Genomic DNA, 16133 nt, shown 5'->3' on the forward strand with positions numbered 1-16133 from the left:
TGATTCCCCCGGCTGCGTGCTAGCGAGTGCATACTCTAGCGTGGCATGAGAGAATGGCCGGCGTGCCATGAGAAATCAAGAGATTAAATAATTAAATGGTCCCGCGAGCCCAGAGCACCACACGCACACCCAAACTGGCACACTGCCTCTCTGAACAAAGTCCCAATTTTGGCCTGGATTACTTCCAGCCAGCCTTCTCCCAGAGCAGGCAACCCTGCTAAAATCTTTGTAGTTGAATCATTCAGTTGCTCCTGTTGCAAAGACCCAGCTGGTTGAGTACCTGCCCTTAGCATACCTTCCAACATTTCTCCTGTGAAAATAGGAGTGTCCTATCCAATATTATTATTATTATTACCCCACCCATCTGACTGAGTTGCCCCAGCCACTCTGGGTGGATTTCAGCATATATAGAAACATATTAACAAATTAAACATTTTTTAAAAACTTCCCAATACAGGGCTGCCTTCAGAAAGCTTGGGGTCAGAGAACTCAGTTTCCACTAATGTATCTCCAATAAAAATAGGCATGTCTTACCATAGGTAAAGGGCAAGACCATTAGGTCCAGTTGTGACTGACTCTGGGGTTGCGGCGCTCATCTCACGTTATTGGCCGAAGGAGCCGGCGTACAGCTTCCAGGTCATGTGGCCAGCATGACAAAGCCACTTCTGGCGAACCAGAGCAGCACACGGAAACACCGTTTACCTTCCCGCTGTAGCGGTACCTGTTTATCTACCCCGTTGCCGTGGGGATTCGAACCGCCGAACTCCTGGTCGGCAAGCCCTAGGCTCTGTGGTTTAACCCACAGTGCCACCCACGTCCTTTGCACCACCTGCGTCCCACCCACCCCCGACAATTTTTTTATTAAAAGCAGGAAAGCTTTGCCTTGGCTCTCAGAAGTTCGGGAAACTGTTAAACAAAAATTTTCTGTGCATCTAGTCAAGAGTCTCTTTCACCCTGACACAGGAAGTCAGAGCAAACTAAAAAGAGAAAGTGTATCCAAAGGCCCCTGAAATCCCACCCACCCCATAATGCAGGGTTCCATAAGAGGATGGGGTGCTGCTGTGTGCAATGCCATGTGACATCATTACATCATGCGTACGACATCATTACGTCATGCGTACGACATCATGCAATGCCCTCACGTTGTGTGCACAATGCCGCGAGGAGGCAGGGGCAGAGCCTGAATATTGAGGGGGCTCAGCCCCCTCAAAAAACACATGGCCTCACCTTGCCCCTGGGAACTGCCTCACCATTTCCCATATTTATCATTGTTCAAAAGTAATTAAACTCCAATAGAATTAAAACAATATAAAAGCATATTTATTAAGATACAAATAATAAAAACAGCACAGCCACTATTGAAAGTCCTTTGCTAGACCTGTGTTACTTATACCTGCCCTTTAAATAAGGTTTCCTATTGGGGCATGCCTTTAAGGTGGGATTAAAGGAAAGCAGAGAGAAGCCTTTGTATGGCAACCCTCTGACCCCATCTGGCTTTCAGCAGTACACTTCAAAAGTAGCCATGTAGCAGATGGGAGGAACGGAGTGTGGAATGCCATGGGATGTAGAATGGGAGTTGGGAAAGGAAAATAGAATTTGGGGCAAGGGAAAGAGTGGCTGCCTGCAAGTGCCTTCTAAGGGGGGGGGGGTTGCACTGCAATGTCCCATTGTGGATCCCACTCATCACTTCCCTGATAATCCAAATGCCACACATTTTAATCTAATCCATCACCACCTTCTATCACAACACAAAGAAGAGGAGTTCTATCAAAAAGATGCTACAGAACAGGAAAAGCCAACCAGGACGTTTTGCCACTTGAGGTGAAACAGAAAATAGCACCCACCCCTCCCACTTTACATCTCCTCTGGCTGAGGTGACTGGAAGTGGCCTGAGGAAGGCCTGGTTTGCTGAATGTGGTGAGGGAGGAAAAAAAGGAAGCCAGAGAAGAACAGGTGACAGTGGCCAGAAGAGGAATAGGCGGCAACAGCAGCAAAGGCAGGAGGTGGCAAGTGGCACAGTCTTCTGCTGCCCCTCTCAGCTGCCCCCAGCCTGAGGTGGCTACCTCACCAAGCCTCATGGGCATAGCCAAAGGGCCTCCTCCACCCAGTGGCATAGGAGGGATGCGGTGGGTGAGGCCTGCCCCAGGTGTCATTACTGAGGGGGGTGACAAAATGGCAAAAGTGTGTGTGCGCGCTTTATTTTAAAATGGGCTCACGACACTTTTTTTGAAAAAAAATAACTCCCACACCCCCTTCCTATGCCACTGGTAACTAGGTGACACAGGGGGCATTGGGCGCATAGCTGCCAAGTTTTCCCTTTTCTCGCGAGGAAGCCTATTCAGCATAAGGGAAAATCCCTTTTAAAAAGGGATAACTTGGCAGCTATGATTGGGCGCCACACCAAGGGGCCTGCAATGTGCCTGAGCCACACGTCTCTACTGAGGGGGAGGAGGCGGGCGGACTGCCTGCAAGCTCCACACTGCTTTTTCAAGCAGCACGGGGCTTGTGTCTGCCCACTGCCTCAGTCACCCTACAGCTGAGGGGGAGGCTCCGGAGAGGCTCCACGCAGCCTTGGCTTGCCCTGCCCCTATGGGCAGCTCGCCCCGCCGCCGGCTGCTGGATGCGTGTGCCGCACCGGGCACCAGAGCGGCTAGCTACGCCGCTGCCTCCACCTCCTGATGCTGCTGAACTACAGTTCCCATCATCCTCCCTGACAATGTGGTTGTACTGACAGTGCTGGTTGTACTCTAACAGCATATGCAGAGGACTCCATTGGTTGCCCCTGCTAGAGAAAAAGAGTGGTATTTTTTACATATAGAAAACTTGACAGTGTTTGAGCGAAGATGTTTTTGGAATGAAAGGAAGGAAATGTCTGAGACAGAGCCACATTACTTGAACAACCAATAAATATATTTTGCACCACTCCTTTGGACACAACTGCTCGTGTTTTTGATGCCGGATCAGTGCAGAGCTCTCATCTCAGGTTGCAACAAAGCTATGCATTTGCTCTATTATCTGTGTCATGCACAAGCAGTGTTCACGCTGGATAAAAGACAGGAGAGATGTCAAATGTACATAGAAGAATTAATTGGCATGATAAAATGAACAAACGAGACATAAATGCGAGGGGCCCATGTAAACATGCAACTAGGGAGAATAGATGAGACAGATTCCACATGACTCAGGCTAGGAAACTCTTAGGAGATGTTCAACTAACCCTAAGTATCAATTACAGAATCTCTCCACCAAGACACTTGAGGAATAAGCGGCGTCCTAGTTTTTTGATATCTGCTCAGTTTGCCCACTATCCATCTCCATCCCTGGATATCTCTAGGGAGAAAAACATCATGTTGATGAAATCAGCACACCCTGATAGTAAACAATTGGATTTTTTTCTTTAATGCAATACAGCAATACTTTTTGTTCAAAACTCTGTGTGTCTGTGTGTGTGTACCTTTACTCATGGAAATGAGTCAAAGCAAGTTACAGATACAATAGAAATGCTAAAACCAATTACAATAAACACGATCAATAAAAGCCTCTAAAACCCCCACACACCTAAAAAACAAAAGTGATGTAACTTCATGCATCAGATGCAAGCGGGCTCTGGTGTACAAAGGGTAACACTGCAGTAATGCTCCCTTTTATGTGGCGAGCCTTTTCCATACACTTGAGCTGCCCCCTCTGCATATTGAACATAGAGCTGAGGCAGGCTTCCCTGAGGGGTAGGCAAACATGTCCATTTGGGCATCTCATTTTCTGTCTTCAGTTCAGTTTGCCCTACAGTATTTCTGCATCTATTTGTGATATTCGTTTTAATCCTTCATGGAAATTCACCAGCATTTTAGGATTTGTCTGTTTTGATTCTTTCCATTTTTCATTCTTTCCCCCAATCATAAATTCAGTTCTCCACATTTTGCAGCAATTTGCAATTAAATCATCATCATCTCATGAAGATTCATCAGGATTTAAGTGTGGATTTTTCCTAATATAAACAGAAGGGTGTATGTAATTTTGCCTAACACACACATTTTTGCAGTGATTTCCTCCCGTAATCCATTGCCCATTATACGTTATTCTTTCACTAATCCATGCATTTTTGTGCATACTTTTCACTACAGTGCACATTTTGGGTGGCTGCAGAACTGCACTGTGAAGGTCAGAGGAGTGTGAGTTTCAAAGGATGGCTGTGTTTTGTATTTATTATTTCTGGAAGAGTGAATTAAGTAGGGCTCTAACTTTTTGTCCATCCTTGCCCTACATGTGGTCACCAAACAAACAGAAGAGTATCCCAAATAAAAGCACTCAGGTTCCACTCACAAGAAATGCTGTGGATAGGGCCAGCCCAGCCATCTTTCATGGTGAAGGCTTCAATGGGTGATGGCATGGTGAGATAGCGGAAGGCAAGGATAGGAGTCCGAATAATGCAGCAAGACTGTTTAAGTATGGGCTTTATGGGATGGGGGGAGGGGATATTTCAGCTATACTCCAAGCTGCTAAATTTATTGAACCAACAATGCTTGTTGCACCAACACCATGCCCTAACTTTTCAGTCTATCACAGCCTTCCTCAACCTGGTGTCCTCCAGCTGTTTTAGTCTGAAGGCCAGTGTGGCATAGTGGTTACAGTGTCAGACTAGGACCCAGGAGACTAGGGGTCAAACCCCCACTCAGCCATGAAGCTCACTGGGTGACTTTGGGCTAGTCACTCAGCCTAACCTACCTCACAGGGTTGTTGTGGGGATTAAGTGGGGAGGACAAGAATTGTGTGTGCCGCCCTTTCCCGGGAGGAAAAGGAGGGATATAGATGCAATTAAATAAATAAATACGTTGCAACTCTCATCTGCCCCAGTAGTACACCCGGGCTGGATGCTCTGAACATTTTGCTCCACAATACCTTTCATAAATGTACCCAGATCATATAAAAAATTCTTACACTACTTTGTTCTCAAAAGAGACAATTTATGTGCTTTGAGCTGCCAATGGTGAAATACATTCCTGAAATCAACCTGCTGAACTCTCCTCTAGTTAGCCCATGGAAAGCCAGCTCCTTATGAAATGCACACACACTATCTATCTATCTAGTGTGGAGGCATCAAAAGGAGGGAACACTGTAACCCTTTCCCCACCTCATCTCTTTTCCAAGTCTACATGTAAACCAAGCACATTGTTTGCACCCAAAGCAGAGAGGTGGAGAAAGGGTTTGAGCAACCCTTTCCACAAGCCTTTGCTCTAAATTGCCCCATCCTGAAGCAACTTTTCTTGGAGGGAGAAAGGGAAGAAAGGTCAGCTGGGATTCAGGGACATGTATTTGCAAATAATGTCTATTGATTTAGGCCCATATTTTTCGTGGGGGGGAAATCTACCTATAGGATAGGAGAGGCTGCAGTGTGCAAATACACATTCAGGGAAGTTACTTTAAAAGGAAGGATAAAGTCAGGTGAGGCTCCCGCTACCCAGTTCTCCCATGCCAGCCCTATGGAAATTTCCCTGGGTCCGGTGCAGAAACAGCATCCATCCAGTTGTGCCCTGACTCCTTAAAAGTTCTGACATACCCCTTTTGCAAAAAAAAAAAAAGCATCTTACAGGAACCCCGATATTTTGAATCCTTGCATTGATGCATGTTGTGCATTTCAAAAGGCTGACAGCTGCAATGGAATGTCTTATTCCGAATGGTTACAGGCTAGGAATGAAAAGCTCAGCCATGAAGATGGCATGTGTGCTGGGATACAGCTGGCTTTACTTCTAAGTAAATGCAGCTAAGATCCAGCTATTAGCTGGCAGGTCCTATATATGCAAAGTAGCCAAGAGGTTGAGGGATGAATCAGGAAGAGCGCATGCTTCAAATCTTTACTCTCCATCAAGAATTCACTGGTTCAACCTTCCTCAACCGCCAGATGCCTGGAATTGCAACTTCCAGTTCACAGGACAATGCTGCCTGGGGGCTGACGGGAGTTGTGGTTTCAAACATCTGGAGAGCACCAATTTGGGAAGAGACTACTACAATGGGTGGCCTTGGGACAAGCCATCCTCATCTGCTGAATGGGGCTAATGACATTGACCTACCTAAGAGGATTGTTGTAAGGATGACAAGATCACAGTCGCTGTACATTCTAAAGCGCAATATATAAATGCCATTACTAGGTCACATTTTAATTGTTCCTAATAAACTTTTGCCCCCATCTTTTCAAACCTTCCCACAACGAAGCAAAATAGCTATCTGTAATTATTATACAGGTGGCAAGTATCCTGATGATTGGATATAAGCACTTTTGAAGAAACCCTCCAAAATTTGTGTACTGGGTAGCATCAGAGTGCATTGCGTCCTCCGTTTGGGGGGTGGGACCGTGGGAATGAATTTCTATCCTATGAGAAAACACTCAGGTACAGGAGCCTTCCCCTCAGATCCTGGATAGGAATATTCATCCAAGGCCTAGATAATAATATTTCCTGGAGACATCAAGGAACATCCCCATCTTACAGATTTTCGGGTTGCCGAACACCATCTCCTCCCCACTACAGACTCGTGCACACGGCTGTCATGGATCGGACCCTTCTGAGCTAGAGGCTCGGTACATCTCGAGATAAAGCGACCGCCAACATTTATGGTCGCAAAGTCCATGAGCATGCGTAGATGGCACTCTGACCTTCCCAGCTCCCGTTACAAACTTTCTTTTCAAACAAATTCCTTGCCCCGTCCAGCTCCTTTCAACACGTGCAACCTGCCCCCACCCCCGCACAGAATTTACGACAGAAATGCATGCGGGGAACACAAATCTCCCGGCTCGGAGGTCCCTCCCCTCCGGCACACACAACAAACGAGCAAGCGCAAAAACCGCCTTGCGCGCACTTCGCGCGGCTCTGCCTTCTAGCAAAAAAAGTTGCGCGAGGGAGCCGCGGGGCAGCCCTGGAGGCTCAAGCGTAGGTTCCAGAAACTTCTTCCTCCCCCCCCGCCGCCCCCCGAGCCAGGAAGCCCCTTTCTGAGGGTAGGGGAAAAATAAGAAGAGGGAGAGGGTAAAGAAGAATCAAGCCTCTGGGCTCGTACAGAGTTGCTCTCCCCCCCCCCCCGACCCACACACACCAAATCCCAGAGGGATCCCGGCGTCAGGTGGCGCGACTCGCTCCTAAGCATGAGCCCCATTACCTCTCCTTTCACGGCTGGATCTTACGTGTGGGTTACGCGGGAGTAAAACCCACGGGGCTCGTAAGGCAACCTGCTGAATTTAAAAGGGCTTGCTCCCAAGTAAGTAGGTACCGGATCGCAGCCTTATTCGAGAGAGAGAGAGAGAGAGAGAGAGAGAGAGAGAGAGAGAGAGAGAGAGAGAGAGAGAGAGAGAGAGAGAGAGAGAGAGAGAGAGGCGTACCTCGTATAGACAGAGGATCGGGCTTGCGCGTCTGTCTGCCCGCCCGATTGCGCGCTTCCCGAAACCAAGCTCCACCACACTCCGCGGGACTTGCCCCGAAGTCCGCGTGCGCCTCCATGCACCCAAAGCCCCGCGACCCGGACCTGCCACTGACCTGAGCGGCGCGCCTCCGCTGTTCGCGCAAGCCCCGCGCTCAACCGCGCATCTCCGGTGAGCGCCCGGACGTCTTCGCGGAGCGGCAGCAACAACCTGGTCTGGCTCCGTCGGGCAGCGCGTTGCTTTCCTTCCCCCTCCTCCTCCTTGCCCGGCCTCCGGGCGCTCAGCGAGTGGGGAAACTCCGCGGGAGACCCGGGCGCGCATGGAGCAGAGCGGAGCCCGAGCTGGGTTGGGCTGCCCGCCGTCCCTCCCTTCCTCGGCACCGCCGCCTCCTCCTTTGCGCCCGCCCCGTCTCCTCCTCCTGCTGCTCTTGCTCCTTCTCCGCGGCTCCCGGCGAAGTGATGCTCCCCCCCCCCCCCGCCTGCAGGGCAGAACCGAGGCGAGGCTTCCTCCTCCCCTCTCTCCTCCTTGTCTCCGCCATAGCAACATGGCAGGAAAGCTGCCAAACCCGCCCGCCACCCCGTATCCAGAGGGAGGGAGGGAAAAGATGGGGCTGACGCTGAGACCCTCCCTGCCCGCAAAAAATAAAATAAAATAAAAATACACGCCCCTGCTTTTGGGGTGCGGCTCGGTGTCCTCCGGGGCCTAGGATGGTTAAGATGGTGCTGCACCGCGCCTGGAAAGCGACTTCCTTGCCTGCTTTCTTCATGCAAATCTGACGAAGGCAAGTCTGCGCTCCTCACCCCGCTGCCCGACCGCCACCGCGCCCCTCCGAGGAGCAGGTGCGGAGAAATCCGCCGCGCAACGCGCCCCTCGAACAAACAGGGCGCGCGGGGCAGCAGGCTTGTTCCCTGCGGGGAGAACCTCGGACAGCGCCCTGCTTGGGGGCGGGGAGCGGCGGGGAGAGGTAGACGCTGCATTTCCCCTCCTCTTCTAAAGTTTTGCACACACAAGAAGACGCTTGCACAACAAACTAGGTTTTGCTCAACCCAAAGTTGCCAAGAACTTAACTAGATGTTAGAAAGGGGCGTTAATTCCGGGGAGGGGGGCTGGGAGAAGTTAATATGCAGGCAAAGTTTGTCCTCTGAGTCCGTGTGACTTTCTCTCTCTCTCTATAAAAGAGGCTTCAACTAGGCAGGTGCAAAGGAAACATCTGCCTGTATCCAGAAAGAGAGAGGGATTAACATACGGAATGATGTGCAGATTCTATACATCTACATTTCAGTGTTTAGAGTGAAGCATCACATTCTCCAACGCACTGGCTACAGCAGGATCTAATGAATTTTGATCAAAAGAGGGAGGCTTGCTTATTAGAAAAAAGATATTAACAGGGCTTGAACTGTTTTTATGAATTATGGGCCAGGAAAATTAACTTTGATCAAAGCGGGGTGGTTGTTTATTAAGAAAAAAATCATTTAAAATGTGTGTGTGTGTGTGTGTGTGTGTGTGTGTGTGTGTGTACACATACATACTGTAGTGTATTCCCCACCCCCATCTCCCCTGTGATACAGTATATGAAACCACTGAATTATTAATTCCCTACAGAGGAAATTAATTTTGATGGGAGTTGGTATCATTTATATGTTGCTGGTTTTGTTTGTGTTCTGTTCTTTAAAAAAATAAAAATTTGTAGCCTTGCTTGCCTGGCTCACCACTCGGTTTCCGAATAAAATAACCCAGAATGCATTGACGGAAGAAACATTTTAAAATCCCAAGGAAGGCAATCCCAGGTGGATTTGCAGTTTGTTTCTGGTTACCTGGGCAGAAAAATATGTCTTTGCTGGGAGCAGAAAAACCTCAGCAAATGGGCTGTGCTTTATTCCAGACATAACTCTCCTCGCAATACCACCTCCCAGTTTAACGGTTAACTAAATTTTGATTTATTGTTAGAAAACCAAATAAGGCCGGATCTGTCCCTCGGGGGGGGGGGGAGGCATGTTGGTGGAGTAACAGCCCGAAGGGCGGAGGCAAGACTAGCTGCCTTGAAAAGAAAAGGCAAAAGCAGCAGAAACAAAAGGAAGAGGCAAGATTTGTGGGGATGAGAAAGAGATGGAAGGAAGCAAGTTGGAGGAAGCAAATTGAGAATGGGCAACTCCTGTTGACAGACTTTCTTCTCCCTTTTACAGAAAAGCAACTTCGTTTTCCTGGCAGTCAACTCACCAGCAGTGTAACTACATCGGATGCAGCCTTCTACAGAGTCACCCAGTATTGTCTGTACGGACTGGCAGCAGCTCTCCAAGTTTTCAGACAAGGGGCACTCCCACTTGGAGATGCCAGGGACAGGACTCGGGCCCTTCTTCATGCACAGCAGAGGCTCTACCACTGAGCTACAGCTTTTCCCATAACAGGAACACAGCAAGCAAACCTACAGACAAACAGGGAAGGGCTGCCTGTGCACTGCCCTGGTCCTGGCTTGGTCCGCTCTCCCTGGGAACAAGTGTGTGTGTTTGCACTACAGCAGTTGCTTGACCTCTGTGATATCTGCCTGCAGGTGTTTGTGCTGCTTGTAATGTGTCTTGTTGTTGGCTGAGTGAATGCAGATGGGTTGGCGTGTGTGGTCCAAGGTCTGCCTTACTATAACAGCCCCCAAGGGGACACCCCCAAAGGGATTTTTCATTGGGGTAATAGGATGCAGCTGAGCCCTGTGGGTTGTGAAATAATAATGACAGCAGCTACTTCTGACCAGTAGCTTGAGATTAAGGGCACAAGGAGAAGGGGACGACAGAGGACGAGATGGTTGGACAGTGTTCTCGAAGCTACCAACATGAGTCTAACCAAACTGCGGGAGGCAGTGGAAGACAGGAGTTCCTGGCGTGCTCTGGTCCATGGGGTCACGAAGAGTCGGACACGACTAAATGACTAAGCAACAGCAACTTCTGACCATGAACAGAGTGACTTTCTCTCATCACCATTGAGTGGCCCCTGCCACCCCAAAAGAGTGGGGGCTAAGGGCAGGATCCAAGGTCAGCTGGGATGCCCCTCACTGCAAATGAATAACCACTGACCCAGGCAGCAATGAAGGCGGAAGCAGCTGCTTTAGGTGCCAGGTTTAGGGTGGCATTAAGTGGGTAAGAATGGGCATCATACAGAGCTTACCCATCAGTGGGCTCCCAAATTCCATTGGATCGAGACCCCTGTTAGCATGTGCCGGGAGAGGGATGGAGATGATGATCACGAACCCTGTCTGACAAATTTTCATCTGGCAGCCTATTAAGTTTTGAAATGATTTCTCTTCCCACCTCCCTGCCCCGCCCCACCGTCCTGCACTCAGTGAAGCTGATTGTTAGAGGATCCAGTACAGTACTTTTTCACACAGTCCTATTCCAAAATTCACTCCCACAATAATGCGTCAATGGCCACCAACTTGGATGACTTTAAAAGGGGCCTAGACACATTCACATAGGAGGAGGAGGCGGAGGAGACTCTTAGTTGCTACTAGACACTACAGCTATGTTGTACTTCCACTGTTGGAGGCAGTATGCCTCTGAATAATGCCAGTTAGTGGAGAACATGTCGCTGTGCTCTGGTCCTGCCTGCGGGCTTCCCTGAAGGGGCATCTGGTTGGCCACTGTGAGAACAGGATGCTGGACTAGATGAGCCTTTAGCCTGACCTAACAGGGCTCTCCTTATGTTCTTATGTAATGTCACTGGCAGATCTTGTAAAGAAACAAAAAAAGGCAACCTCCTTGCCTTAACTGCAATGTTTCATAGTCCTGATATTTCCATATCCTTTGCAGGTTGCATTGGGCTGGGACAGGTAGCAATGGAGTATTATAACCCACTAGATAAGATGCACAAGCAAGTCTGTTCACACCAGAAGGGTCATTTGCTGCAGCATTATAGGAATCTCACTGAGTCAGACCTTTGGAGCACCTGCCTCCATATTGTCCACTGACTGGCAGCAGCTCTCCCGGGTTTCAAACCTGGGGTGTTCCCACCCTACCTGGACCTTCTGCTTGCAAAACAGATGCTCTACCATGGAGCTACAGCCCGTCTCCTTTGCATTCAACATGGCCTTGATGAAACAACAGACCTGTCACTTAACTGATCTGTGGATTATGAAGGGTCCTATCAGTTTTTCTGCAGGAGCTGCTTTAGGAAAACATGTCATAAGGTAAATAAGTTTGTTTAAAGGAGACTTTGATTCATGTCTCATCTTTAATACAAGGCCTCACACAGTGAAATATGCCTTGTAGGATCAGTTACAGGAGCCAGGAGCACATGGGCTGATTGCTCTCGGGATGCCAAATAAATGGATTATCTCTATCCTGCAGTGCATGTTACTGACAAAACCTGAGGTCACTCTACGCAACTGAACAGGTGCATCAAATACATGTGGGCTGAGTGTTTTGGTACCTCTGCTCAGCCTGTGTGGCAGAAAGTGAACATGGGGTTCCATATGTGCCCACCCATGTTTAACTTTGTCACTGCAAAGCTGCTGAGAGTGGCATGGTCCGTGTGGTGGGGCATGCATGCAGAAGCAATCACATGACCTCTTTCTGCACATTGGATGCCCCAACCAGCCATTGTGCAACATGGCTACATGAAGTGCCCATCAGCTTCTCCCACTGGAGCTGGGACCCTGGCCTGTCACCCTTGCAGAAGCTGGCCCTGGTGCCACATTCTGGAGCTTCTGCAAGTCAGGGGTCCCAGCAAAGTGATCTGACAGGAGCTGGCTGGTATCCAGAGTGCAGCTGCAATGAACTTGCTCTCCTGCACCATCCTTAGAATCTTGCTTGCCACTATAGATGGCAGGTACCTGCTGGGAACATATCGAACAGTAAAATAGCTTCATTAGATTGCAGTATGCAACATATTAATCACCTGCAATATATTTTCAAGCAGAAGGTCCCAGTTTCAATCCCCAAGGGTATCTCCAGGAAGGGTTGGAACAGACTCCCTGCCTGAAATTCTGGAGAGCCACTGTCAGTCACTGTAGACAGTAGTCAGCCAGGTGAATAAATGGTCAGACTCGGTATAAGGCAGCTTCCTATAGCCCTATTAATAATCCACATTGATTTGATAGGAAATGACGTTTATGTGGCATGTGTGTATGCACTGATCATATTTTTCATTTATCACTCTGCTCAAATGTACTTCAGTGTAGTCTCCAAATTTTAAAAAATATTATCAATCCATGCAAAGTCCAGTTAAAAACACTTTTAAAGCCACTATCATCCGGACATTTGTTAGCCTTGTATCATGCCCTTTTGTCAAGGAGCTTAGAGTGGCATTTTTAGCCTAACCACCAGCCAGCCAGCCAGGGTAGGCCACAACATAGCAGTGAAGGCCATGGGAAGCTCCTTTATGAATATTCAGACCATTGGTCCAGCCTGTAGCAGCTTTCAGAGTTGCATCAGTTTCCTGGTTTCCCTGCCACGCATGGTGCTGCCTGTTACTAAGAGAGATAGACTCCACCGCTGGTCCACACTCTGCCAAGCTCCCTGCTGCCTTGCCCCTCTCCCTGTTAAGAACTGACAGTGCCTCGTAGCATTGGGAAGCCAGGTGAGCAATGTTGCCCTGCCTGTATTGCCCCACCAGCTGCTACTGCATCTCTCTAGCTCAGTATTGTCAACAATGATGGGCAGTGGCTCTCTGGGGCTTCAGAGAGGGGTCTTTCCCCGGCCTACCTGGAGATACTCAGCTGCTCTTCCCCTTATTTATCCTCCCCCAAAGCTTGATTTTCCCCCTCCTTCCTCTTTGCCATTTTTAGTCTTGCTTCCACTGTTGCCAGACCCAGCGGTAATTGTAGATCGATCACTACTTTGCTTCCTGATGACTTTCCCATCGTTCCACCACTGCTGTGTTTGCATTTGCTTCCATAAGGGATGCAGAAGAGAGTCTCCTTTAGGAGGAACTGAGAGCAGGGTGAGGTGGGATACAGGGGACAGACAAACCAAAGCAGAACAGAATTATTATCAGACCACGTAATAAAACTGGCTGCTGTCCATAATCCTTTTAGTCTCGTCTAGCCCTATCAAAACCAATGGGACTTGCTTGGATTTAAGTGGACATTTTAATGCACGTACACCCAGTGCAAATCTTTTGTGGAGACAGGCAGAAGAATTATGCCATCATAACTTTGCAAAAGGACCACCGGGGAAATAAAAGAATGGTGCGCTTGTCTGTCTCCCCTTGCAGAATTGGGGTGGAGGGGGATTTACATTGGGGGCCTCCTGGATCACTTCGTCCTCATCTTCAAAGCAATCCTTTGGGAATGCACATTAGCAAAACAAAAACAATGCAAGATTCTAATCATGGGTTTCTGGGTTTGGCTTGAAATAGGGAGAATGCCCTGAAGCAGCCCCTCCTACTACCAATGGATTCCCCAGGAGTAGCATTGCCTCCAAGGCAGCCCTCATAGGTGCTTCAGCTTCAGCCAGGGCTGGTGGTATTCTGAAATATCTGGAGGGCACCAGGTTGGTGGAGACTGATCCACAGAGAGGGCCTGGAAGCCTCAACATGTGCATAGGTGATCCACAAATGTGTTGCATCATTGAAACTGTGCTCAGAAGTCCTCTACGAGTTTCTGAGTACATCAAGTTCTCCTTTCTCCCCTTGATCTATAGCAACAGCTTTCATCTGAATGGGTGGACCCTTTTTTGTTTTTCTTAGAAATCCATTCCCGGCATGGTGAGCTGTTCTCCTGTTTCTCAGCGGGAGCTCTGCATTGCTTTAGCAAAAAGTACAAATGGATCTGAACTTCACACAGGGCAACTTTCAGGGCCGGCTCGAGATATTGTGATGCTTGAGGCAAAGGGCAAGATGGTGCCCCTTCCCATTCCACATACAGAAGCCAACTGAGCTATGGCAGTTGAATCTGACTGTAGGCACGGTGGGAGGATTGCAACCTACAGGACAAGCCATCTAAGCATACATAGCACTGCCCTCCTGCAGAGCCAATGTGCCTCTGAAGACCAGCTGCTGGTAATAATAGAAGCATAGACTTGGAAGGTACCCCACATAGTCCAACCCCTTGCTATGCAGGAACTCCAGCTAAAGAATCCTTGTCAGATGGCCATCCAACCTCTGTTTAAAAACACCTCCCAATCTCCTACTCATTCCACACTAGCGGAGGGTGGATGGGGGGCCAAGAAAATGTGTTGAAGGAAGAGGGGTACCACCACCCCTAGTTGCCTGCTGATTGGTCCAGTGGACTGAAGGGAGCCTTTCTCATCCCCTCCCTTTTGGTGGAGGTCTCTCAAGACTTCTTCCTCTAAAGGGGGGGGGCATTTCTCCCATCATAGGGACAGGAATGGCTCTGACACAAGTGGTTACCTACATATTGCAGTAAAGCATAAAAGTGTCTGCCAGCACAAGAATGGGGAGCCTGTGACCCTCCAGATGTTGTTGAACTACAATCCCCATCATATCTGAGACCATTGGGCATGATGACAGAGGTTGATGCAAGTTGGAATTTCATCAGCATCTGAACAGCCACAGGTGTCCCATGCCTATGCAAGGATTAGGAAACACTGAGAGACAAAATCATTAAAATGATTTCTTTCCTCTGTAAGGGCCAGGAAGATGCTATTTGGTGGTGTCTTCCATACTCTAGTTCAGTGTTTCTCAACCTTTTTTGGGCCACGGCACACTTGTTCCGTGAAAAAAATCACGAGGCACACCACCATTAAAAAAGTTTAAAAAATTAACTCTGTGCCGCCCTATATTATAATTATGACTGTAAGAAACACTTGCCAAATATTGCTTTCCAGTGGGTCAGTGTTGTGTATTGGCGGCCGCCAGGCTCGTTTGCACTGAGCTTTGGGAAAGAGGAGGAGAAATATTGCTTTCCGGCGGGTCAGCGCTGTTTATTGGCGGCCACCAGGCACGTGACAATGCAAATCGCCCTTCTCGTCGCCGCACGTCGCGGCACACCAGCCAGTGTCTCGCGGCACACTAGTGTGCCGCGGAACAGCGGTTGAGAAACGCTGCTCTAGGGGCAGTTTTTTCTTCATGCATGATCAGAATAAAACTAACCATAACCTCTTTTTTTATGAATGGTGGAGACGTTCGTCTTATCTTGCGTCTTTATTCGCCTTTAGAAAAGAGTGAAGAGAAAAAAGGGGGTGGAACGCATGGTGCCTCCCTTCATCACCTTCACCCACCACATCAGCAACCCACCAATAGCAGGTAAGTGTGACTCTTTATTATAATTGGGGGAAAGACAAAAACCTGGTTGGTTCTTCATTAAATTAATAAATATTAAAATACCCGTCCATCTGACAGAACACTTAATAAAACATTAGGCACTCAGAAATGCACAGAAAAGGGAATGTGTCAAAACAAAATCTGAAACCCGAGAACGCAGTGCTGGAACAGAAAAGGCTTGGATTCCTCTGGATCTGATAACTAAGCTTGAAATATTGATGGGACGCAACCTCCTGCCCACTCCTGTTTAATGCAGGGAAAATGCTCAGACGGAAACTGAGGAGTGGAATGTAATCATTAGTCTCAAGGGCTTCTGTAGCATCCTGCATCTCCTTTTAAGCAGACAGAATTTCATTTAATTCCCTCCTGCTCTTCTGATCCCGCTCATGTTAAAAGTTGCCATTTGGAGCCTCATCCGTGTAAAGCTCCCACAAAGAAAGATATGAAGAAGGGGGAGGGGAACCCTGCAAGGACTTCATCCATCAAGACCAAAAATTAAGAACATGTATCCCAGTTTTTGAAG

General features: G+C 48.5%; 1 protein-coding gene across 1 annotated transcript in view; it reads right to left on the bottom strand.

The window, feature by feature from the left end:
• Positions 1-8237, bottom strand: part of CHST8 (carbohydrate sulfotransferase 8) — a 251442-nt gene extending 243205 nt beyond the window's left edge. Inside the window, exon 1 of the mRNA XM_088672125.1 lies at positions 7518-8237. The gene's annotated coding sequence lies outside the window, so the exon portion shown is untranslated. The remainder of the gene's footprint in view (positions 1-7517) is intronic.
• Between the last annotated feature and the right edge of the window lie 7896 nt (positions 8238-16133).

The sequence above is a fragment of the Zootoca vivipara genome, chromosome 6 (genome assembly GCF_965207765.1).
Source record: "Zootoca vivipara chromosome 6, rZooViv2.hap1.1, whole genome shotgun sequence".
NCBI lineage: Eukaryota > Metazoa > Chordata > Lepidosauria > Squamata > Lacertidae > Zootoca > Zootoca vivipara.